Below are 22,310 nucleotides of genomic sequence, written 5' to 3' on the forward strand. Positions count from 1 at the left end.
CCGGGATCAAACCAGGGACTTATAGATCTTCAGTCTAATGCTCTCCCAAATGAGCTATTGCAGCTACGTCTGACATTTAGAAAGTCTTTTTTGGTGTTTAAGATAAGGCAAACTGAAAGAACATCAAGTGTCCTAGAGGGCGAAACCTGAAAATAAACGTTTCTGCTGCTAAATTTCTTTTTGCTGAATTGCTACTCAGTAACAAAATGCAAACACCCAAACATGTGGAAACCCACGATCGTACTAGGGATTTTAAGGTCTTCAGTCTATTGCTCTCACAACTGAGCTATTTTGGCAAGCTATACTGATAAGAAAGTCTTTTTTTGGAGCTAAAGATTTTGCAAACTGAAATAACATAAAATGTTTTTCAAGATCAAAAACTGAAAACAACAGTTTTTGCTGCTAAATTGCTATTCAGTAGCAAAAGCAAACACCCAACCATGCTAAACCCCAGGATTGAACAAGACACCCTTAGATCTTCAGTCTAATGTTCTCACAACTGAGCTATTTCGCCAAGCTCTACTAATAAGAAATTCTTTTATTGGGGCTAATAATAATGCAAACTGTAATAACATGAAATGATCTTGAAGACCAGAACCTGAACACGGCAGTTTCTGCTGCTAAATTGCTATTCTGTAACAAAAAAACAGCAACTAAATATGCGGAAACCCGGGTTCGAAACAGGGACCTTTAGATCTTCAGTCTAACACTCTCCCAACTGAGCTATTTCGGCTAATTGTGAAAGATGTCAAGCCGTATTTGGGGTTTTAGGCTGGGAAAAAAAAGAGCATTAAGTGTTCTTGATGAACAACACCTGATAATGAAAGATTCTGCTGGTAAATTGCTATTCTGTAACAAAAATACCGCAACTAAATATGCCGAATCCAGGGATCGAACCCAGGACCTTTAGATCTTCAGTTTAATGCTCTCACAAAAGAGCTATTGCGTGTAAGTCTGACGTTTAGAAAGTCTTTTTTGGTGTTTAAGATAAGGCAAACTGAAAGAACATCAAGTGTCCAAGAGGGCGAAACCTGAAAATGAAAGTTTCTGCTGCTAAATTTCTTTTTGCTGAATAGCTACTCAGTAACAAACTGCAAACACCCAAACATGTGGAAACCCACGATCGTACTAGGGATTTTAAGGTCTTCAGTCTACTGCTCTCACAACTGAGCTATTTTGGCAAGCTATACTGATAAGAATGTCTTTTTTTAGGAGCTAAAGATTTTGCAAACTGAAATAACATAAAATGCTTTTCAAGATCAAAACCTGAACACAACAGTTTTTGCTGCTAAATTGCTATTCAGTAGCAATAGCAAACACCCAACCATGCTAAACCCCAGGATTGAACAAGACACCCTTAGATCTTCAGTCTAATGTTGTCACAACTGAGCTATTTCGCCAAGCTCTACTAATAAGAAATTATTTAATTGGGGCAAATAATAATGCAAACTGTAATAACATGAAATGTTCTTGAAGACCAGAACCTGAACACGGCAGTTTCTGCTGCTAAATTGCTATTCTGTAACAAAAAAAACAGCAACTAAATATGCCGAAACCCGGGATCGAACCAGGGACCCTTTAGTTCTTCAGTCTAACGCTCTCCCAACTGAGCTATTTCGGCTAATTGTGACAGATGTGAAGTCGTATTTGGGGTTTTAGGTTGGGAAAAAAAGAGCATCAGGTGTTCTTGAAGAGCAACACCTGATAATGAAAGATTCTGCTGGTAAATTGCTATTCTGTAACAAAAATACAGCTACTAAACATGCCGAAACCCGGGATCGAACCAGGGACTTATAGATCTTCAGTCTAATGCTCTCCCAAATGAGCTATTGCAGCTACGTCTGACATTTGGAAAGTCTTTTTTGGTGTTTAAGATAAGGCAAACTGAAAGAACATCAAGTGTCCTAGAGGGCGAAACCTGAAAATAAACGTTTCTGCTGCTAAATTTCTTTTTGCTGAATTGCTACTCAGTAACAAAATGCAAACACCCAAACATGTGGAAACCCACGATCGTACTAGGGATTTTAAGGTCTTCAGTCTATTGCTCTCACAACTGAGCTATTTTGGCAAGCTATACTGATAAGAATGTCTTTTTTTGGAGCTAAAGATTTTGCAAACTGAAATAACATAAAATGTTTTTCAAGATCAAAAACTGAAAACAACAGTTTTTGCTGCTAAATTGCTATTCAGTAGCAAAAGCAAACACCCAACCATGCTAAACCCCAGGATTGAACAAGACACCCTTAGATCTTCAGTCTAATGTTCTCACAACTGAGCTATTTCGCCAAGCTCTACTAATAAGAAATTCTTTTATTGGGGCTAATTATAGTGCAAACTGTAATAACATGAAATGTTCTTGAAGACCAGAACCTGAACACGGCAGTTTCTGCTGCTAAATTGCTATTCTGTAACAAAAAAAACAGCAACTAAATATGCCGAAACCCGGGATCGAACCAGGGACCTTTAGATCTTCAGTCTAACACTTTCCCAACTGAGCTATTTCGGCTAATTGTGACAGATGTGAAGTCGTATTTGGGGTTTTAGGTTGGGAAAAAAAGAGCATCAAGTGTTCTTGAAGAGCAACACCTTATAATGAAAGATTCTGCTGGTAAATTGCTATTCTGTAACAAAAATACAGCTACTAAACATGCCGAATCCCAGGATCGAACCAGGGACTTATAGATCTTCAGTCTAATGCTCTCCCAAATGAGCTATTGCAGCTACGTCTGACATGTGGAAAGTCTTTTTTGGTGTTTAAGATAAGGCAAACTGAAAGAACATCAAGTGTCCTAGAGGGCGAAACCTGAAAATAAACGTTTCTGCTGCTAAATTTCTTTTTGCTGAATTGCTACTCAGTAACAAAATGCAAACACCCAAACATGTGGAAATCCACGATCGTACTAGGGATTTTAAGATCTTCAGTCTATTGCTCTCACAACTGAGCTATTTTGGCAAGCTATACTGATAAGAAAGTCTTTTTTTGGAGCTAAAGATTTTGCAAACTGAAATAACATAAAATGTTTTTCAAGATCAAAAACTGAAAACAACAGTTTTTGCTGCTAAATTGCTATTCAGTAGCAAAAGCAAACACCCAACCATGCTAAACCCCAGGATTGAACAAGACACCCTTAGATCTTCAGTCTAATGTTCTCACAACTGAGCTATTTCGCCAAGCTCTACTAATAAGAAATTCTTTTATTGGGGCTAATAATAATGCAAACTGTAATAACATGAAATGATCTTGAAGACCAGAACCTGAACACGGCAGTTTCTGCTGCTAAATTGCTATTCTGTAACAAAAAAACAGCAACTAAATATGCCAAAACCAAGGATCGAACCAGGGACCTTTAGATCTTCAGTCTAACGCTCTCCCAAATGAGCTATTTCAGCTAATTGTGAAAGATGTCAAGCCGTATTTCGGGTTTTAGGCTGGGAAAAAAAAGAGCATTAAGTGTTCTTGATGAACAACACCTGACAATGAAAGATTCTGCTGGTAAATTGCTATTCTGTAACAAAAATACCGCAACTAAATATGCCGAATACTGGGATCGAACCCAGGACCTTTAGATCTTCAGTTTAATGCTCTCACAAAAGTGCTATTGCGTGTAAGTCTGACGTTTAGAAAGTCTTTTTTGGTGTTTAAGATAAGGCAAACTGAAAGAACATCAAGTGTCCTAGAGGGCGAAACCTGAAAATAAACGTTTCTGCTGCTAAATTTCTTTTTGCTGAATTGCTACTCAGTAACAAACTGCAAACACCCAAACATGTGGAAACCCACGATCGTACTAGGGATTTTAAGGTCTTCAGTCTATTGCTCTCACAACTGAGCTATTTTGGCAAGCTATACTGATAAGAATGTCTTTTTTTAGGAGCTAAAGATTTTGCAAACTGAAATAACATAAAATGCTTTTCAAGATCAAAACCTGAACACAACAGTTTTTGCTGCTAAATTGCTATTCAGTAGCAATAGCAAACACCCAACCATGCTAAACCCCAGGATTGAACAAGACACCCTTAGATCTTCAGTCTAATGTTGTCACAACTGAGCTATTTCGCCAAGCTCTACTAATAAGAAATTATTTAATTGGGGCAAATAATAATGCAAACTGTAATAACATGAAATGTTCTTGAAGACCAGAACCTGAACACGGCAGTTTCTGCTGCTAAATTGCTATTCTGTAACAAAAAAAACAGCAACTAAATATGCCGAAACCCGGGATCGAACCAGGGACCCTTTAGTTCTTCAGTCTAACGCTCTCCCAACTGAGCTATTTCGGCTAATTGTGACAGATGTGAAGTCGTATTTGGGGTTTTAGGTTGGGAAAAAAAGAGCATCAGGTGTTCTTGAAGAGCAACACCTGATAATGAAAGATTCTGCTGGTAAATTGCTATTCTGTAACAAAAATACAGCTACTAAACATGCCGAAACCCGGGATCGAACCAGGGACTTATAGATCTTCAGTCTAATGCTCTCCCAAATGAGCTATTGCAGCTACGTCTGACATTTGGAAAGTCTTTTTTGGTGTTTAAGATAAGGCAAACTGAAAGAACATCAAGTGTCCTAGAGGGCGAAACCTGAAAATAAACGTTTCTGCTGCTAAATTTCTTTTTGCTGAATTGCTACTCAGTAACAAAATGCAAACACCCAAACATGTGGAAACCCACGATCGTACTAGGGATTTTAAGGTCTTCAGTCTATTGCTCTCACAACTGAGCTATTTTGGCAAGCTATACTGATAAGAATGTCTTTTTTTGGAGCTAAAGATTTTGCAAACTGAAATAACATAAAATGTTTTTCAAGATCAAAAACTGAAAACAACAGTTTTTGCTGCTAAATTGCTATTCAGTAGCAAAAGCAAACACCCAACCATGCTAAACCCCAGGATTGAACAAGACACCCTTAGATCTTCAGTCTAATGTTCTCACAACTGAGCTATTTCGCCAAGCTCTACTAATAAGAAATTCTTTTATTGGGGCTAATTATAGTGCAAACTGTAATAACATGAAATGTTCTTGAAGACCAGAACCTGAACACGGCAGTTTCTGCTGCTAAATTGCTATTCTGTAACAAAAAAAACAGCAACTAAATATGCCGAAACCCGGGATCGAACCAGGGACCTTTAGATCTTCAGTCTAACACTTTCCCAACTGAGCTATTTCGGCTAATTGTGACAGATGTGAAGTCGTATTTGGGGTTTTAGGTTGGGAAAAAAAGAGCATCAAGTGTTCTTGAAGAGCAACACCTTATAATGAAAGATTCTGCTGGTAAATTGCTATTCTGTAACAAAAATACAGCTACTAAACATGCCGAATCCCAGGATCGAACCAGGGACTTATAGATCTTCAGTCTAATGCTCTCCCAAATGAGCTATTGCAGCTACGTCTGACATGTGGAAAGTCTTTTTTGGTGTTTAAGATAAGGCAAACTGAAAGAACATCAAGTGTCCTAGAGGGCGAAACCTGAAAATAAACGTTTCTGCTGCTAAATTTCTTTTTGCTGAATTGCTACTCAGTAACAAAATGCAAACACCCAAACATGTGGAAATCCACGATCGTACTAGGGATTTTAAGATCTTCAGTCTATTGCTCTCACAACTGAGCTATTTTGGCAAGCTATACTGATAAGAAAGTCTTTTTTTGGAGCTAAAGATTTTGCAAACTGAAATAACATAAAATGTTTTTCAAGATCAAAAACTGAAAACAACAGTTTTTGCTGCTAAATTGCTATTCAGTAGCAAAAGCAAACACCCAACCATGCTAAACCCCAGGATTGAACAAGACACCCTTAGATCTTCAGTCTAATGTTCTCACAACTGAGCTATTTCGCCAAGCTCTACTAATAAGAAATTCTTTTATTGGGGCTAATAATAATGCAAACTGTAATAACATGAAATGATCTTGAAGACCAGAACCTGAACACGGCAGTTTCTGCTGCTAAATTGCTATTCTGTAACAAAAAAACAGCAACTAAATATGCCAAAACCAAGGATCGAACCAGGGACCTTTAGATCTTCAGTCTAACGCTCTCCCAAATGAGCTATTTCAGCTAATTGTGAAAGATGTCAAGCCGTATTTCGGGTTTTAGGCTGGGAAAAAAAAGAGCATTAAGTGTTCTTGATGAACAACACCTGACAATGAAAGATTCTGCTGGTAAATTGCTATTCTGTAACAAAAATACCGCAACTAAATATGCCGAATACTGGGATCGAACCCAGGACCTTTAGATCTTCAGTTTAATGCTCTCACAAAAGTGCTATTGCGTGTAAGTCTGACGTTTAGAAAGTCTTTTTTGGTGTTTAAGATAAGGCAAACTGAAAGAACATCAAGTGTCCTAGAGGGCGAAACCTGAAAATAAACGTTTCTGCTGCTAAATTTCTTTTTGCTGAATTGCTACTCAGTAACAAACTGCAAACACCCAAACATGTGGAAACCCACGATCGTACTAGGGATTTTAAGGTCTTCAGTCTATTGCTCTCACAACTGAGCTATTTTGGCAAGCTATACTGATAAGAATGTCTTTTTTTAGGAGCTAAAGATTTTGCAAACTGAAATAACATAAAATGCTTTTCAAGATCAAAACCTGAACACAACAGTTTTTGCTGCTAAATTGCTATTCAGTAGCAAAAGCAAACACCCAACCATGCTAAACCCCAGGATTGAACAAGACACCCTTAGATCTTCAGTCTAATGTTCTCACAACTGAGCTATTTCGCCAAGCTCTACTAATAAGAAATTCTTTTATTGGGGCTAATAATAATGCAAACTGTAATAACATGAAATGATCTTGAAGACCAGAACCTGAACACGGCAGTTTCTGCTGCTAAATTGCTATTCTGTAACAAAAAAACAGCAACTAAATATGCCGAAACCCGGGATCGAACCAGGGACACTTTAGTTCTTCAGTCTAACGCTCTCCCAACTGAGTTATTTCGGCTAATTGTGACAGATGTAAAGTCGTATTTGGGGTTTTAGGTTGGGAAAAAAAGAGCATCAAGTGTTCTTGAAGAGCAACACCTGATAATGAAAGATTCTGCAGGTAAATTGCTATTCTGTAACAAAAATACAGCTACTAAACATGCCGAAACCTGGGATCGAACCAGGGACTTATAGATCTTCAGTCTAATGCTCTCCCAAATGAGCTATTGCAGCTACGTCTGACATTTAGAAAGTCTTTTTTGGTGTTTAAGATAAGGCAAACTGAAAGAACATCAAGTGTCCTAGAGGGCGAAACCTGAAAATAAACGTTTCTGCTGCTAAATTTCTTTTTGCTGAATTGCTACTCAGTAACAAACTGCAAACACCCAAACATGTGGAAACCCACGATCGTACTAGGGATTTTAAGGTCTTCAGTCTATTGCTCTCACAACTGAGCTATTTTGGCAAGCTATACTGATAAGAATGTCTTTTTTTAGGAGCTAAAGATTTTGCAAACTGAAATAACATAAAATGCTTTTCAAGATCAAAACCTGAACACAACAGTTTTTGCTGCTAAATTGCTATTCAGTAGCAAAAGCAAACACCCAACCATGCTAAACCCCAGGATTGAACAAGACACCCTTAGATCTTCAGTCTAATGTTCTCACAACTGAGCTATTTCGCCAAGCTCTACTAATAAGAAATTATTTTATTGGGGCTAATAATAATGCAAACTGTAATAACATGAAATGTTCTTGAAGACCAGAACCTGAACACGGCAGTTTCTGCTGCTAAATTGCTATTCTGTAACAAAAAAAACAGCAACTAAATATGCCGAAACCCGGGATCGAACCAGGGACCCTTTAGTTCTTCAGTCTAACGCTCTCCCAACTGAGCTATTTCGGCTAATTGTGACAGATGTGAAGTCGTATTTGGGGTTTTAGGTTGGGAAAAAAAGAGCATCAAGTGTTCTTGAAGAGCAACACCTTATAATGAAAGATTCTGCTGGTAAATTGCTATTCTGTAACAAAAATACAGTTACTAAACATGCCGAAACCCAGGATCGAACCAGGGACTTATAGATCTTCAGTCTAATGCTCTCCCAAATGAGCTATTGCAGCTACGTCTGACATTTGGAAAGTCTTTTTTGGTGTTTAAGATAAGGCAAACTGAAAGAACATCAAGTGTCCTAGAGGGCGAAACCTGAAAATAAACGTTTCTGCTGCTAAATTTCTTTTTGCTGAATTGCTACTCAGTAACAAAATGCAAACACCCAAACATGTGGAAACCCACGATCGTACTAGGGATTTTAAGGTCTTCAGTCTATTGCTCTCACAACTGAGCTATTTTGGCAAGCTATACTGATAAGAATGTCTTTTTTTAGGAGCTAAAGATTTTGCAAACTGAAATAACATAAAATGCTTTTCAAGATCAAAACCTGAACACAACAGTTTTTGCTGCTAAATTGCTATTCAGTAGCAAAAGCAAACACCCAACCATGCTAAACCCCAGGATTGAACAAGACACCCTTAGATCTTCAGTCTAATGTTCTCACAACTGAGCTATTTCGCCAAGCTCTACTAATAAGAAATTCTTTTATTGGGGCTAATAATAATGCAAACTGTAATAACATGAAATGATCTTGAAGACCAGAACCTGAACACGGCAGTTTCTGCTGCTAAATTGCTATTCTGTAACAAAAAAACAGCAACTAAATATGCCGAAACCCGGGATCGAACCAGGGACACTTTAGTTCTTCAGTCTAACGCTCTCCCAACTGAGTTATTTCGGCTAATTGTGACAGATGTAAAGTCGTATTTGGGGTTTTAGGTTGGGAAAAAAAGAGCATCAAGTGTTCTTGAAGAGCAACACCTGATAATGAAAGATTCTGCAGGTAAATTGCTATTCTGTAACAAAAATACAGCTACTAAACATGCCGAAACCTGGGATCGAACCAGGGACTTATAGATCTTCAGTCTAATGCTCTCCCAAATGAGCTATTGCAGCTACGTCTGACATTTGGAAAGTCTTTTTTGGTGTTTAAGATAAGGCAAACTGAAAGAACATCAAGTGTCCTAGAGGGCGAAACCTGAAAATAAACGTTTCTGCTGCTAAATTTCTTTTTGCTGAATTGCTACTCAGTAACAAAATGCAAACACCCAAACATGTGGAAACCCACGATCGTACTAGGGATTTTAAGGTCTTCAGTCTATTGCTCTCACAACTGAGCTATTTTGGCAAGCTATACTGATAAGAAAGTCTTTTTTTGGAGCTAAAGATTTTGCAAACTGAAATAACATAAAATGTTTTTCAAGATCAAAAACTGAAAACAACAGTTTTTGCTGCTAAATTGCTATTCAGTAGCAAAAGCAAACACCCAACCATGCTAAACCCCAGGATTGAACAAGACACCCTTAGATCTTCAGTCTAATGTTCTCACAACTGAGCTATTTCGCCAAGCTCTACTAATAAGAAATTCTTTTATTGGGGCTAATAATAATGCAAACTGTAATAACATGAAATGATCTTGAAGACCAGAACCTGAACACGGCAGTTTCTGCTGCTAAATTGCTATTCTGTAACAAAAAAACAGCAACTAAATATGCCAAAACCCAGGATCGAACCAGGGACCTTTAGATCTTCAGTCTAACGCTCTCCCAAATGAGCTATTTCAGCTAATTGTGAAAGATGTCAAGCCGTATTTCGGGTTTTAGGCTGGGAAAAAAAAGAGCATTAAGTGTTCTTGATGAACAACACCTGACAATGAAAGATTCTGCTGGTAAATTGCTATTCTGTAACAAAAATACCGCAACTAAATATGCCGAATACTGGGATCGAACCCAGGACCTTTAGATCTTCAGTTTAATGCTCTCACAAAAGTGCTATTGCGTGTAAGTCTGACGTTTAGAAAGTCTTTTTTGGTGTTTAAGATAAGGCAAACTGAAAGAACATCAAGTGTCCTAGAGGGCGAAACCTGAAAATAAACGTTTCTGCTGCTAAATTTCTTTTTGCTGAATTGCTACTCAGTAACAAACTGCAAACACCCAAACATGTGGAAACCCACGATCGTACTAGGGATTTTAAGGTCTTCAGTCTATTGCTCTCACAACTGAGCTATTTTGGCAAGCTATACTGATAAGAATGTCTTTTTTTAGGAGCTAAAGATTTTGCAAACTGAAATAACATAAAATGCTTTTCAAGATCAAAACCTGAACACAACAGTTTTTGCTGCTAAATTGCTATTCAGTAGCAAAAGCAAACACCCAACCATGCTAAACCCCAGGATTGAACAAGACACCCTTAGATCTTCAGTCTAATGTTCTCACAACTGAGCTATTTCGCCAAGCTCTACTAATAAGAAATTCTTTTATTGGGGCTAATAATAATGCAAACTGTAATAACATGAAATGATCTTGAAGACCAGAACCTGAACACGGCAGTTTCTGCTGCTAAATTGCTATTCTGTAACAAAAAAACAGCAACTAAATATGCCGAAACCCGGGATCGAACCAGGGACACTTTAGTTCTTCAGTCTAACGCTCTCCCAACTGAGTTATTTCGGCTAATTGTGACAGATGTAAAGTCGTATTTGGGGTTTTAGGTTGGGAAAAAAAGAGCATCAAGTGTTCTTGAAGAGCAACACCTGATAATGAAAGATTCTGCAGGTAAATTGCTATTCTGTAACAAAAATACAGCTACTAAACATGCCGAAACCTTGGATCGAACCAGGGACTTATAGATCTTCAGTCTAATGCTCTCCCAAATGAGCTATTGCAGCTACGTCTGACATTTAGAAAGTCTTTTTTGGTGTTTAAGATAAGGCAAACTGAAAGAACATCAAGTGTCCTAGAGGGCGAAACCTGAAAATAAACGTTTCTGCTGCTAAATTTCTTTTTGCTGAATTGCTACTCAGTAACAAACTGCAAACACCCAAACATGTGGAAACCCACGATCGTACTAGGGATTTTAAGGTCTTCAGTCTATTGCTCTCACAACTGAGCTATTTTGGCAAGCTATACTGATAAGAATGTCTTTTTTTAGGAGCTAAAGATTTTGCAAACTGAAATAACATAAAATGCTTTTCAAGATCAAAACCTGAACACAACAGTTTTTGCTGCTAAATTGCTATTCAGTAGCAAAAGCAAACACCCAACCATGCTAAACCCCAGGATTGAACAAGACACCCTTAGATCTTCAGTCTAATGTTCTCACAACTGAGCTATTTCGCCAAGCTCTACTAATAAGAAATTATTTTATTGGGGCTAATAATAATGCAAACTGTAATAACATGAAATGTTCTTGAAGACCAGAACCTGAACACGGCAGTTTCTGCTGCTAAATTGCTATTCTGTAACAAAAAAAACAGCAACTAAATATGCCGAAACCCGGGATCGAACCAGGGACCCTTTAGTTCTTCAGTCTAACGCTCTCCCAACTGAACTATTTCGGCTAATTGTGACAGATGTGAAGTCGTATTTGGGGTTTTAGGTTGGGAAAAAAAGAGCATCAAGTGTTCTTGAAGAGCAACACCTTATAATGAAAGATTCTGCTGGTAAATTGCTATTCTGTAACAAAAATACAGTTACTAAACATGCCGAAACCCGGGATCGAACCAGGGACTTATAGATCTTCAGTCTAATGCTCTCCCAAATGAGCTATTGCAGCTACGTCTGACATTTGGAAAGTCTTTTTTGGTGTTTAAGATAAGGCAAACTGAAAGAACATCAAGTGTCCTAGAGGGCGAAACCTGAAAATAAACGTTTCTGCTGCTAAATTTCTTTTTGCTGAATTGCTACTCAGTAACAAAATGCAAACACCCAAACATGTGGAAACCCACGATCGTACTAGGGATTTTAAGGTCTTCAGTCTATTGCTCTCACAACTGAGCTATTTTGGCAAGCTATACTGATAAGAATGTCTTTTTTTAGGAGCTAAAGATTTTGCAAACTGAAATAACATAAAATGCTTTTCAAGATCAAAACCTGAACACAACAGTTTTTGCTGCTAAATTGCTATTCAGTAGCAAAAGCAAACACCCAACCATGCTAAACCCCAGGATTGAACAAGACACCCTTAGATCTTCAGTCTAATGTTCTCACAACTGAGCTATTTCGCCAAGCTCTACTAATAAGAAATTCTTTTATTGGGGCTAATAATAATGCAAACTGTAATAACATGAAATGATCTTGAAGACCAGAACCTGAACACGGCAGTTTCTGCTGCTAAATTGCTATTCTGTAACAAAAAAACAGCAACTAAATATGCCGAAACCCGGGATCGAACCAGGGACACTTTAGTTCTTCAGTCTAACGCTCTCCCAACTGAGTTATTTCGGCTAATTGTGACAGATGTAAAGTCGTATTTGGGGTTTTAGGTTGGGAAAAAAAGAGCATCAAGTGTTCTTGAAGAGCAACACCTGATAATGAAAGATTCTGCAGGTAAATTGCTATTCTGTAACAAAAATACAGCTACTAAACATGCCGAAACCTGGGATCGAACCAGGGACTTATAGATCTTCAATCTAATGCTCTCCCAAATGAGCTATTGCAGCTACGTCTGACATTTAGAAAGTCTTTTTTGGTGTTTAAGATAAGGCAAACTGAAAGAACATCAAGTGTCCTAGAGGGCGAAACCTGAAAATAAACGTTTCTGCTGCTAAATTTCTTTTTGCTGAATTGCTACTCAGTAACAAACTGCAAACACCCAAACATGTGGAAACCCACGATCGTACTAGGGATTTTAAGGTCTTCAGTCTATTGCTCTCACAACTGAGCTATTTTGGCAAGCTATACTGATAAGAATGTCTTTTTTTAGGAGCTAAAGATTTTGCAAACTGAAATAACATAAAATGCTTTTCAAGATCAAAACCTGAACACAACAGTTTTTGCTGCTAAATTGCTATTCAGTAGCAAAAGCAAACACCCAACCATGCTAAACCCCAGGATTGAACAAGACACCCTTAGATCTTCAGTCTAATGTTCTCACAACTGAGCTATTTCGCCAAGCTCTACTAATAAGAAATTATTTTATTGGGGCTAATAATAATGCAAACTGTAATAACATGAAATGTTCTTGAAGACCAGAACCTGAACACGGCAGTTTCTGCTGCTAAATTGCTATTCTGTAACAAAAAAAACAGCAACTAAATATGCCGAAACCCGGGATCGAACCAGGGACCCTTTAGTTCTTCAGTCTAACGCTCTCCCAACTGAGCTATTTCGGCTAATTGTGACAAATGTGAAGTCGTATTTGGGGTTTTAGGTTGGGAAAAAAAGAGCATCAAGTGTTCTTGAAGAGCAACACCTTATAATGAAAGATTCTGCTGGTAAATTGCTATTCTGTAACAAAAATACAGTTACTAAACATGCCGAAACCCGGGATCGAACCAGGGACTTATAGATCTTCAGTCTAATGCTCTCCCAAATGAGCTATTGCAGCTACGTCTGACATTTGGAAAGTCTTTTTTGGTGTTTAAGATAAGGCAAACTGAAAGAACATCAAGTGTCCTAGAGGGCGAAACCTGAAAATAAACGTTTCTGCTGCTAAATTTCTTTTTGCTGAATTGCTACTCAGTAACAAAATGCAAACACCCAAACATGTGGAAACCCACGATCGTACTAGGGATTTTAAGGTCTTCAGTCTATTGCTCTCACAACTGAGCTATTTTGGCAAGCTATACTGATAAGAAAGTCTTTTTTTGGAGCTAAAGATTTTGCAAACTGAAATAACATAAAATGTTTTTCAAGATCAAAAACTGAAAACAACAGTTTTTGCTGCTAAATTGCTATTCAGAAGCAAAAGCAAACACCCAACCATGCAAAACCCCAGGATTGAACAATACACCCTTAGATCTTCAGTCTAATGTTCTCACACCTGAGCTATTTCGCCAAGCTCTACTAATAAGAAATTCTTTTATTGGGGCTAATAATAATGCAAACTGTAATAACATGAAATGATCTTGAAGACCAGAACCTAAACACGGCAGTTTCTGCTGCTAAATTGCTATTCTGTAACAAAAAAACAGCAACTAAATATGCCAAAACCCGGGATCGAACCAGGGACCTTTAGATCTTCAGTCTAACGCTCTCCCAACTGAGCTATTTCGGCTAATTGTGAAAGATGTCAAGCCGTATTTGGGGTTTTAGGCTGGGAAAAAAAGAGCATTAAGTGTTCTTGATGAACAACACCTGATAATGAAAGATTCTGCTGGTAAATTGCTATTCTGTAACAAAAATACCGCAACTAAATATGCCGAATCCTGGGATCGAACCCAGGACCTTTAGATCTTCAGTTTAATGCTCTCACAAAAGAGATATTGCGTGTAAGTCTGACGTTTAGAAAGTCTTTTTTGGTGTTTAAGATAAGGCAAACTGAAAGAACATCAAGTGTCCTAGAGGGCGAAACCTGAAAATGAAAGTTTCTGCTGCTAAATTTCTTTTTGCTGAATTGCTACTCAGTAACAAACTGCAAACACCCAAACATGTGGAAACCCACGATCGTACTAGGGATTTTAAGGTCTTCAGTCTATTGCTCTCACAACTGAGCTATTTTGGCAAGCTATACTGAGAAGAATGTCTTTTTTTGGAGCTAAAGATTTTGCAAACTGAAATAACATAAAATGTTTTTCAAGATCAAAAACTGAAAACAACAGTTTTTGCTGCTAAATTGCTATTCAGTAGCAAAAGCAAACACCGAACCATGCTAAACCCCAGGATTGAACAAGACACCCTTAGATCTTCAGTCTAATGTTGTCACAACTGAGCTATTTCGCCAAGCTCTACTAATAAGAAATTATTTTATTGGGGCTAATAATAATGCAAACTGTAATAACATGAAATGTTCTTGAAGACCAGAACCTGAACACGGCAGTTTCTGCTGCTAAATTGCTATTCTGTAACAAAAAAAACAGCAACTAAACATGCCGAAACCCGGGATCGAACCAGGGACCTTTAGATCTTCAGTCTAACGCTTTCCCAACTGAGCTATTTCAGCTAATTGTGACAGATGTGAAGTCGTATTTGGGGTTTTAGGTTGGGAAAAAAAGAGCATCAAGTGTTCTTGAAGAGCAACACCTTATAATGAAAGATTCTGCTGGTAAATTGCTATTCTGTAACAAAAATACAGCTACTAAACATGCCGAAACTTGGGATCGAACCAGGGACTTATAGATCTTCAGTCTAATGCTCTCCCAAATGAGCTATTGCAGCTACGTCTGACATTTGGAAAGTCTTTTTTGGTGTTTAAGATAAGGCAAACTGAAAGAACATCAAGTGTCCTAGAGGGCGAAACCTGAAAATAAACGTTTCTGCTGCTAAATTTCTTTTTGCTGAATTGCTACTCAGTAACAAAATGCAAACACCCAAACATGTGGAAACCCACGATCGTACTAGGGATTTTAAGGTCTTCAGTCTATTGCTCTCACAACTGAGCTATTTTGGCAAGCTATACTGATAAGAAAGTCTTTTTTTGGAGCTAAAGATTTTGCAAACTGAAATAACATAAAATGTTTTTCAAGATCAAAAACTGAAAACAACAGTTTTTGCTGCTAAATTGCTATTCAGTAGCAAAAGCAAACACCCAACCATGCTAAACCCCAGGATTGAACAAGACACCCTTAGATCTTCAGTCTAATGTTCTCACAACTGAGCTATTTCGCCAAGCTCTACTAATAAGAAATTCTTTTATTGGGGCTAATAATAATGCAAACTGTAATAACATGAAATGATCTTGAAGACCAGAACCTGAACACGGCAGTTTCTGCTGCTAAATTGCTATTCTGTAACAAAAAAACAGCAACTAAATATGCCAAAACCCGGGATCGAACCAGTGATCTTTAGATCTTCAGTCTAACTCTCTCCCAACTGAGCTATTTCGGCTAATTGTGAAAGATGTCAAGCCGTATTTGGGGTTTTAGGCTGGGAAAAAAAAAGAGCATTAAGTGTTCTTGATGAACAACACCTGATAATGAAAGATTCTGCTGGTAAATTGCTATTCTGTAACAAAAATACCGCAACTAAATATGCCGAATCCTGGGATCGAACCCAGGACCTTTAGATCTTCAGTTTAATGCTCTCACAAAAGAGCTATTGCGTGTAAGTCTGACGTTTAGAAAGTCTTTTTTGGTGTTTAAGATAAGGCAAACTGAAAGAACATCAAGTGTCCTAGAGGGCGAAACCTGAAAATGAAAGTTTCTGCTGCTAAATTTCTTTTTGCTGAATTGCTACTCAGTAACAAACTGCAAACACCCAAACATGTGGAAACCCACGATCGTACTAGGGATTTTAAGGTCTTCAGTCTATTGCTCTCACAACTGAGCTATTTTGCCAAGCTACACTGAGAAGAATGTCTTTTTTTAGGAGCTAAAGATTTTGCAAACTGAAATAACATAAAATGCTTTTCAAGATCAAAACCTGAACACAACAGTTTTTGCTGCTAAATTGCTATTCAGTAGCAATAGCAAACACCCAACCATGCTAAACCCCAGGATTGAACAAGACACCCTTAGATCTTCAGTCTAATGTTGTCACAACTGAGCTATTTCGCCAAGCTCAACTAATAAGAAATTATTTTATTGGGGCTAATAATAATGCAAACTGTAATAACATGAAATGTTCTTGAAGACCAGAACCTGAACACGGCAGTTTCTGCTGCTAAATTGCTATTCTGTAACAAAAGAAACAGCAACTCAATATGCCGAAACCCAGGATCGAACCAGGGACCCTTTAGTTCTTCAGTCTAATGCTCTCCCAACTGAGTTATTTCGGCTAATTGTGACAGATGTGAAGTCGTATTTGGGGTTTTAGGTTGGGAAAAAAAGAGAATCAAGTGTTCTTGAAGAGCAACACCTGATAATGAAAGATTCTGCTGGTAAATTGCTATTCTGTAACAAAAATACAGCTACTAAACATGCCCGAAACCCGGGATCGAACCCGGGACTTATAGATCTTCAGTCTAATGCTCTCCCAAATGAGCTATTGCAGCTACGTCTGACATTTGGAAAGTCTTTTTTGTGTTTAAGATAAGGCAAACTGAAAGAACATCAAGTGTCCTAGAGGGCGAAACCTGAAAATAAACGTTTCTGCTGCTAAATTTCTTTTTGCTGAATTGCTACTCAGTAACAAAATGCAAACACCCAAACATGTGGAAACCCACGATCGTACTAGGGATTTTAAGGTCTTCAGTCTATTGCTCTCACAACTGAGCTATTTTGGCAAGCTATACTGATAAGAAAGTCTTTTTTTGGAGCTAAAGATTTTGCAAACTGAAATAACATAAAATGTTTTTCAAGATCAAAAACTGAAAACAACAGTTTTTGCTGCTAAATTGCTATTCAGTAGCAAAAGCAAACACCCAACCATGCTAAACCCCAGGATTGAACAAGACACCCTTAGATCTTCAGTCTAATGTTCTCACAACTGAGCTATTTCGCCAAGCTCTACTAATAAGAAATTCTTTTATTGGGGCTAATAATAATGCAAACTGTAATAACATGAAATGATCTTGAAGACCAGAACCTGAACACGGCAGTTTCTGCTGCTAAATTGCTATTCTGTAACAAAAAACAGCAACTAAATATGCCAAAACCCGGGATCGAACCAGGGACCTTTAGATCTTCAGTCTAACTCTCTCCCAACTGAGCTATTTCGGCTAATTGTGACAGATGTGAAGTCGTATTTGGGGTTTTAGGTTGGAAAAAAAAGAGCATCAAGTGTTCTTGAAGAGCAATACCTTATAATGAAAGATTCTGCTGGTAAATTGCTATTCTGTAACAAAAATACAGCTACTAAACATGCCGAAACCCAGGATCGAACCAGGGACTTATAGATCTTCAGTCTAATGCTCTCCCAAATGAGCTATTGCGTGTAAGTCTGACGTTTAGAAAGTCTTTTTTGGTGTTTAAGATAAGGCAAACTGAAAGAACATCAAGTGTCCTAGAGGGCGAAACCTGATAATGAAAGTTTCTGCTGCTAAATTTCTTTTTGCTGAATTGCTACTCAGTAACAAACTGCAAACACCCAAACATGTGGAAACCCACGATCGTACTAGGGATTTTAAGGTCTTCAGTCTATTGCTCTCACAACTGAGCTATTTTGGCAAGCTATACTGATAAGAATGTCTTTTTTTAGGAGCTAAAGATTTTGCAAACTGAAATAACATAAAATGCTTTTCAAGATCAAAACCTGAACACAACAGTTTTTGCTGCTAAATTGCTATTCAGTAGCAATAGCAAACACCCAACCATGCTAAACCCCAGGATTGAACAAGACACCCTTAGATCTTCAGTCTAATGTTGTCACAACTGAGCTATTTCGCCAAGCTCAACTAATAAGAAATTATTTTATTGGGGCTAATAATAATGCAAACTGTAATAACATGAAATGTTCTTGAAGACCAGAACCTGAACACGGCAGTTTCTGCTGCTAAATTGCTATTCTGTAACAAAAGAAACAGCAACTCAATATGCCGAAACCCGGGATCGAACCAGGGACCCTTTAGTTCTTCAGTCTAATGCTCTCCCAACTGAGTTATTTCGGCTAATTGTGACAGTAGTTAAGTCGTATTTGGGGTTTTAGGTTGGGAAAAAAAGAGCATCAAGTGTTCTTGAAGAGCAACACCTGATAATTAAAGATTCTGCTGGTAAATTGCTATTCTGTAACAAAAATACAGCTACTTTACATCCCGAAACCGAACCAGGGACTTATAGATCTTCAATCTAATGCTCTTCCAAATGAGCTATTGCAGCTACGTCTGACATTTGGAAAGTCTTTTTTGGTGTTTAAGATAAGGCAAACTGAAAGAACATCAAGTGTCCTAGAGGGCGAAACCTGAAAATAAACGTTTCTGCTGCTAAATTTCTTTTTGCTGAATTGCTACTCAGTAACAAAATGCAAACACCCAAACATGTGGAAACCCACGATCGTACTAGGGATTTTAAGGTCTTCAGTCTATTGCTCTCACAACTGAGCTATTTTGGCAAGCTATACTGATAAGAATGTCTTTTTTTGGAGCTAAAGATTTTGCAAACTGAAATAACATAAAATGTTTTTCAAGATCAAAAACTGAAAACAACAGTTTTTGCTGCTAAATTGCTATTCAGTAGCAAAAGCAAACACCCAACCATGCTAAACCCCAGGATTGAACAAGACACCCTTAGATCTTCAGTCTAATGTTCTCACAACTGAGCTATTTCGCCAAGCTCTACTAATAAGAAATTCTTTTACTGGGGCTAATAATAATGCAAACTGTAATAACATGAAATGATCTTGAAGACCAGAACCTGAACACGGCAGTTTCTGCTGCTAAATTGCTATTCTGTAACAAAAAAACAGCAACTAAATATGCCAAAACCCGGGATCGAACCAGGGACCTTTAGATCTTCAGTCTAACGCTCTCCCAACTGAGCTATTTCAGCTAATTGTGAAAGATGTCAAGCCGTATTTGGGGTTTTAGGCTGGGAAAAAAAAGAGCATTAAGTGTTCTTGATGAACAACACCTGATAATGAAAGATTCTGCTGGTAAATTGCTATTCTGTAACAAAAATACCGCAACTAAATATGCCGAATCCTGGGATCGAACCCAGGACCTTTAGATCTTCAGTTTAATGCTCTCACAAAAGAGCTATTGCGTGTAAGTCTGACGTTTAGAAAGTCTTTTTTGGTGTTTAAGATAAGGCAAACTGAAAGAACATCAAGTGTCCTAGAGGGCGATACCTGAAAATGAAAGTTTCTGCTGCTTAATTTCTTTTTGCTGAATTGCTACTCAGTAACAAATTGCAAACACCCAAACATGTGGAAACCCACGATCGTACTAGGGATTTTAAGGTCTTCAGTCTATTGCTCTCACAACTGAGCTATTTTGGCAAGCTATACTGATAAGAATGTCTTTTTTTAGGAGCTAAAGATTTTGCAAACTGAAATAACATAAAATGCTTTTCAAGATCAAAACCTGAACACAACAGTTTTTGCTGCTAAATTGCTATTCAGTAGCAATAGCAAACACCCAACCATGCTAAACCCCAGGATTGAACAAGACACCCTTAGATCTTCAGTCTAATGTTGTCACAACTGAGCTATTTCGCCAAGCTCTACTAATAAGAAATTATTTTATTGGGGCTAATAATAATGCAAACTGTAATAACATGAAATGTTCTTGAAGACCAGAACCTGAACACGGCAGTTTCTGCTGCTAAATTGCTATTCTGTAACAATAAAAACAGCAACTAAATATGCCGAAACCCGGGATCGAACCAGGGACCCTTTAGTTCTTCAGTCTAACGCTCTCCCAACTGAGTTATTTCGGCTAATTGTGACAGATGTGAAGTCGTATTTGGGGTTTTAGGTTGGGAAAAAAAGAGCATCACGTGTTCATGAAGAGCAACACCTGATAATGAAAGATTCTGCAGGTAAATTGCTATTCTGTAACAAAAATACAGCTACTAAACATGCCGAAACCCGGGATCGAAGCAGGGACTTATAGATCTTCAGTCTAATGCTCTCCCAAATGAGCTATTGCAGCTACGTCTGACATTTGGAAAGTCTTTTTTGGTGTTTAAGATAAGGCAAACTGAAAGAACATCAAGTGTCCTAGAGGGCGAAACCTGAAAATAAACGTTTCTGCTGCTAAATTTCTTTTTGCTGAATTGCTACTCAGTAACAAAATGCAAACACCCAAACATGTGGAAACCCACGATCGTACTAGGGATTTTAAGGTCTTCAGTCTATTGCTCTCACAACTGAGCTATTTTGGCAAGCTATACTGATAAGAAAGTCTTTTTTTGGAGCTAAAGATTTTGCAAACTGAAATAACATAAAATGTTTTTCAAGATCAAAAACTGAAAACAACAGTTTTTGCTGCTAAATTGCTATTCAGTAGCAAAAGCAAACACCCAACCATGCTAAACCCCAGGATTGAACAAGACACCCTTAGATCTTCAGTCTAATGTTCTCACAACTGAGCTATTTCGCCAAGCTCTACTAATAAGAAATTCTTTTATTGGGGCTAATAATAATGCAAACTGTAATAACATGAAATGATCTTGAAGACCAGAACCTGAACACGGCAGTTTCTGCTGCTAAATTGCTATTCTGTAACAAAAAAACAGCAACTAAATATGCCAAAACCCGGGATCGAACCAGTGATCTTTAGATCTTCAGTCTAACTCTCTCCCAACTGAGCTATTTCGGCTAATTGTGACAGATGTCAAGCCGTATTTGGGGTTTTAGGCTGGGGAAAAAAAGAGCATTAAGTGTTCTTGATGAACAACACCTGATAATGAAAGATTCTGCTGGTAAATTGCTATTCTGTAACAAAAATACCGCAACTAAATATGCCGAATCCTGGGATCGAACCCAGGACCTTTAGATCTTCAGTTTAATGCTCTCACAAAAGAGCTATTGCGTGTAAGTCTGACGTTTAGAAAGTCTTTTTTGGTGTTTAAGATAAGGCAAACTGAAAGAACATCAAGTGTCCTAGAGGGCGAAACCTGAAAATGAAAGTTTCTGCTGCTAAATTTCTTTTTGCTGAATTGCTACTCAGTAACAAACTGCAAACACCCAAACATGTGGAAACCCACGATCGTACTAGGGATTTTAAGGTCTTCAGTCTATTGCTCTCACAACTGAGCTATTTTGCCAAGCTACACTGAGAAGAATGTCTTTTTTTAGGAGCTAAAGATTTTGCAAACTGAAATAACATAAAATGCTTTTCAAGATCAAAACCTGAACACAACAGTTTTTGCTGCTAAATTGCTATTCAGTAGCAATAGCAAACACCCAACCATGCTAAACCCCAGGATTGAACAAGACACCCTTAGATCTTCAGTCTAATGTTGTCACAACTGAGCTATTTCGCCAAGCTCAACTAATAAGAAATTATTTTATTGGGGCTAATAATAATGCAAACTGTAATAACATGAAATGTTCTTGAAGACCAGAACCTGAACACGGCAGTTTCTGCTGCTAAATTGCTATTCTGTAACAAAAGAAACAGCAACTCAATATGCCGAAACCCAGGATCGAACCAGGGACCCTTTAGTTCTTCAGTCTAATGCTCTCCCAACTGAGTTATTTCGGCTAATTGTGACAGATGTGAAGTCGTATTTGGGGTTTTAGGTTGGGAAAAAAAGAGAATCAAGTGTTCTTGAAGAGCAACACCTGATAATGAAAGATTCTGCTGGTAAATTGCTATTCTGTAACAAAAATACAGCTACTAAACATGCCCGAAACCCGGGATCGAACCCGGGACTTATAGATCTTCAGTCTAATGCTCTCCCAAATGAGCTATTGCAGCTACGTCTGACATTTGGAAAGTCTTTTTTGGTGTTTAAGATAAGGCAAACTGAAAGAACATCAAGTGTCCTAGAGGGCGAAACCTGAAAATAAACGTTTCTGCTGCTA

General features: G+C 37.9%; 25 non-coding genes across 25 annotated transcripts; all 25 read right to left on the minus strand.

Annotated features, from left to right (window-relative positions):
* Positions 1 to 660: 660 nt before the first annotated feature.
* TRNAF-GAA (transfer RNA phenylalanine (anticodon GAA)) lies at positions 661 to 733 on the minus strand. Its single transcript has one exon. It is a non-coding gene; the product is annotated as a tRNA-Phe (tRNA).
* An 814-nt stretch (positions 734 to 1,547) lies between these two features.
* On the minus strand, positions 1,548 to 1,621 carry TRNAF-GAA (transfer RNA phenylalanine (anticodon GAA)). Its single transcript has one exon. It is a non-coding gene; the product is annotated as a tRNA-Phe (tRNA).
* Positions 1,622 to 2,433: 812 nt separating this feature from the next.
* Positions 2,434 to 2,506, minus strand: TRNAF-GAA (transfer RNA phenylalanine (anticodon GAA)). Its single transcript has one exon. It is a non-coding gene; the product is annotated as a tRNA-Phe (tRNA).
* An 811-nt stretch (positions 2,507 to 3,317) lies between these two features.
* On the minus strand, positions 3,318 to 3,390 carry TRNAF-GAA (transfer RNA phenylalanine (anticodon GAA)). The gene has a single exon. It is a non-coding gene; the product is annotated as a tRNA-Phe (tRNA).
* Positions 3,391 to 4,204: 814 nt separating this feature from the next.
* On the minus strand, positions 4,205 to 4,278 carry TRNAF-GAA (transfer RNA phenylalanine (anticodon GAA)). Its single transcript has one exon. It is a non-coding gene; the product is annotated as a tRNA-Phe (tRNA).
* An 812-nt stretch (positions 4,279 to 5,090) lies between these two features.
* Positions 5,091 to 5,163, minus strand: TRNAF-GAA (transfer RNA phenylalanine (anticodon GAA)). Its single transcript has one exon. It is a non-coding gene; the product is annotated as a tRNA-Phe (tRNA).
* Positions 5,164 to 5,974: 811 nt separating this feature from the next.
* On the minus strand, positions 5,975 to 6,047 carry TRNAF-GAA (transfer RNA phenylalanine (anticodon GAA)). Its single transcript has one exon. It is a non-coding gene; the product is annotated as a tRNA-Phe (tRNA).
* An 813-nt stretch (positions 6,048 to 6,860) lies between these two features.
* Positions 6,861 to 6,934, minus strand: TRNAF-GAA (transfer RNA phenylalanine (anticodon GAA)). Its single transcript has one exon. It is a non-coding gene; the product is annotated as a tRNA-Phe (tRNA).
* A 142-nt stretch (positions 6,935 to 7,076) lies between these two features.
* On the minus strand, positions 7,077 to 7,149 carry TRNAF-GAA (transfer RNA phenylalanine (anticodon GAA)). The gene has a single exon. It is a non-coding gene; the product is annotated as a tRNA-Phe (tRNA).
* A 598-nt stretch (positions 7,150 to 7,747) lies between these two features.
* Positions 7,748 to 7,821, minus strand: TRNAF-GAA (transfer RNA phenylalanine (anticodon GAA)). Its single transcript has one exon. It is a non-coding gene; the product is annotated as a tRNA-Phe (tRNA).
* Positions 7,822 to 8,633: 812 nt separating this feature from the next.
* On the minus strand, positions 8,634 to 8,707 carry TRNAF-GAA (transfer RNA phenylalanine (anticodon GAA)). Its single transcript has one exon. It is a non-coding gene; the product is annotated as a tRNA-Phe (tRNA).
* Positions 8,708 to 8,849: 142 nt separating this feature from the next.
* On the minus strand, positions 8,850 to 8,922 carry TRNAF-GAA (transfer RNA phenylalanine (anticodon GAA)). Its single transcript has one exon. It is a non-coding gene; the product is annotated as a tRNA-Phe (tRNA).
* Positions 8,923 to 9,518: 596 nt separating this feature from the next.
* Positions 9,519 to 9,591, minus strand: TRNAF-GAA (transfer RNA phenylalanine (anticodon GAA)). Its single transcript has one exon. It is a non-coding gene; the product is annotated as a tRNA-Phe (tRNA).
* An 813-nt stretch (positions 9,592 to 10,404) lies between these two features.
* On the minus strand, positions 10,405 to 10,478 carry TRNAF-GAA (transfer RNA phenylalanine (anticodon GAA)). The gene has a single exon. It is a non-coding gene; the product is annotated as a tRNA-Phe (tRNA).
* Positions 10,479 to 11,291: 813 nt separating this feature from the next.
* TRNAF-GAA (transfer RNA phenylalanine (anticodon GAA)) lies at positions 11,292 to 11,365 on the minus strand. The gene has a single exon. It is a non-coding gene; the product is annotated as a tRNA-Phe (tRNA).
* Positions 11,366 to 12,177: 812 nt separating this feature from the next.
* Positions 12,178 to 12,251, minus strand: TRNAF-GAA (transfer RNA phenylalanine (anticodon GAA)). Its single transcript has one exon. It is a non-coding gene; the product is annotated as a tRNA-Phe (tRNA).
* Positions 12,252 to 13,064: 813 nt separating this feature from the next.
* On the minus strand, positions 13,065 to 13,138 carry TRNAF-GAA (transfer RNA phenylalanine (anticodon GAA)). Its single transcript has one exon. It is a non-coding gene; the product is annotated as a tRNA-Phe (tRNA).
* An 811-nt stretch (positions 13,139 to 13,949) lies between these two features.
* On the minus strand, positions 13,950 to 14,022 carry TRNAF-GAA (transfer RNA phenylalanine (anticodon GAA)). Its single transcript has one exon. It is a non-coding gene; the product is annotated as a tRNA-Phe (tRNA).
* An 812-nt stretch (positions 14,023 to 14,834) lies between these two features.
* TRNAF-GAA (transfer RNA phenylalanine (anticodon GAA)) lies at positions 14,835 to 14,907 on the minus strand. The gene has a single exon. It is a non-coding gene; the product is annotated as a tRNA-Phe (tRNA).
* Positions 14,908 to 15,718: 811 nt separating this feature from the next.
* Positions 15,719 to 15,791, minus strand: TRNAF-GAA (transfer RNA phenylalanine (anticodon GAA)). Its single transcript has one exon. It is a non-coding gene; the product is annotated as a tRNA-Phe (tRNA).
* Positions 15,792 to 17,490: 1,699 nt separating this feature from the next.
* On the minus strand, positions 17,491 to 17,563 carry TRNAF-GAA (transfer RNA phenylalanine (anticodon GAA)). The gene has a single exon. It is a non-coding gene; the product is annotated as a tRNA-Phe (tRNA).
* An 813-nt stretch (positions 17,564 to 18,376) lies between these two features.
* TRNAF-GAA (transfer RNA phenylalanine (anticodon GAA)) lies at positions 18,377 to 18,450 on the minus strand. The gene has a single exon. It is a non-coding gene; the product is annotated as a tRNA-Phe (tRNA).
* An 804-nt stretch (positions 18,451 to 19,254) lies between these two features.
* On the minus strand, positions 19,255 to 19,327 carry TRNAF-GAA (transfer RNA phenylalanine (anticodon GAA)). The gene has a single exon. It is a non-coding gene; the product is annotated as a tRNA-Phe (tRNA).
* An 814-nt stretch (positions 19,328 to 20,141) lies between these two features.
* TRNAF-GAA (transfer RNA phenylalanine (anticodon GAA)) lies at positions 20,142 to 20,215 on the minus strand. Its single transcript has one exon. It is a non-coding gene; the product is annotated as a tRNA-Phe (tRNA).
* An 811-nt stretch (positions 20,216 to 21,026) lies between these two features.
* Positions 21,027 to 21,099, minus strand: TRNAF-GAA (transfer RNA phenylalanine (anticodon GAA)). Its single transcript has one exon. It is a non-coding gene; the product is annotated as a tRNA-Phe (tRNA).
* Positions 21,100 to 22,310: the final 1,211 nt, after the last annotated feature.

The sequence above is a fragment of the Pseudophryne corroboree genome, unplaced genomic scaffold (assembly GCF_028390025.1).
Source record: "Pseudophryne corroboree isolate aPseCor3 unplaced genomic scaffold, aPseCor3.hap2 scaffold_801, whole genome shotgun sequence".
NCBI lineage: Eukaryota > Metazoa > Chordata > Amphibia > Anura > Myobatrachidae > Pseudophryne > Pseudophryne corroboree.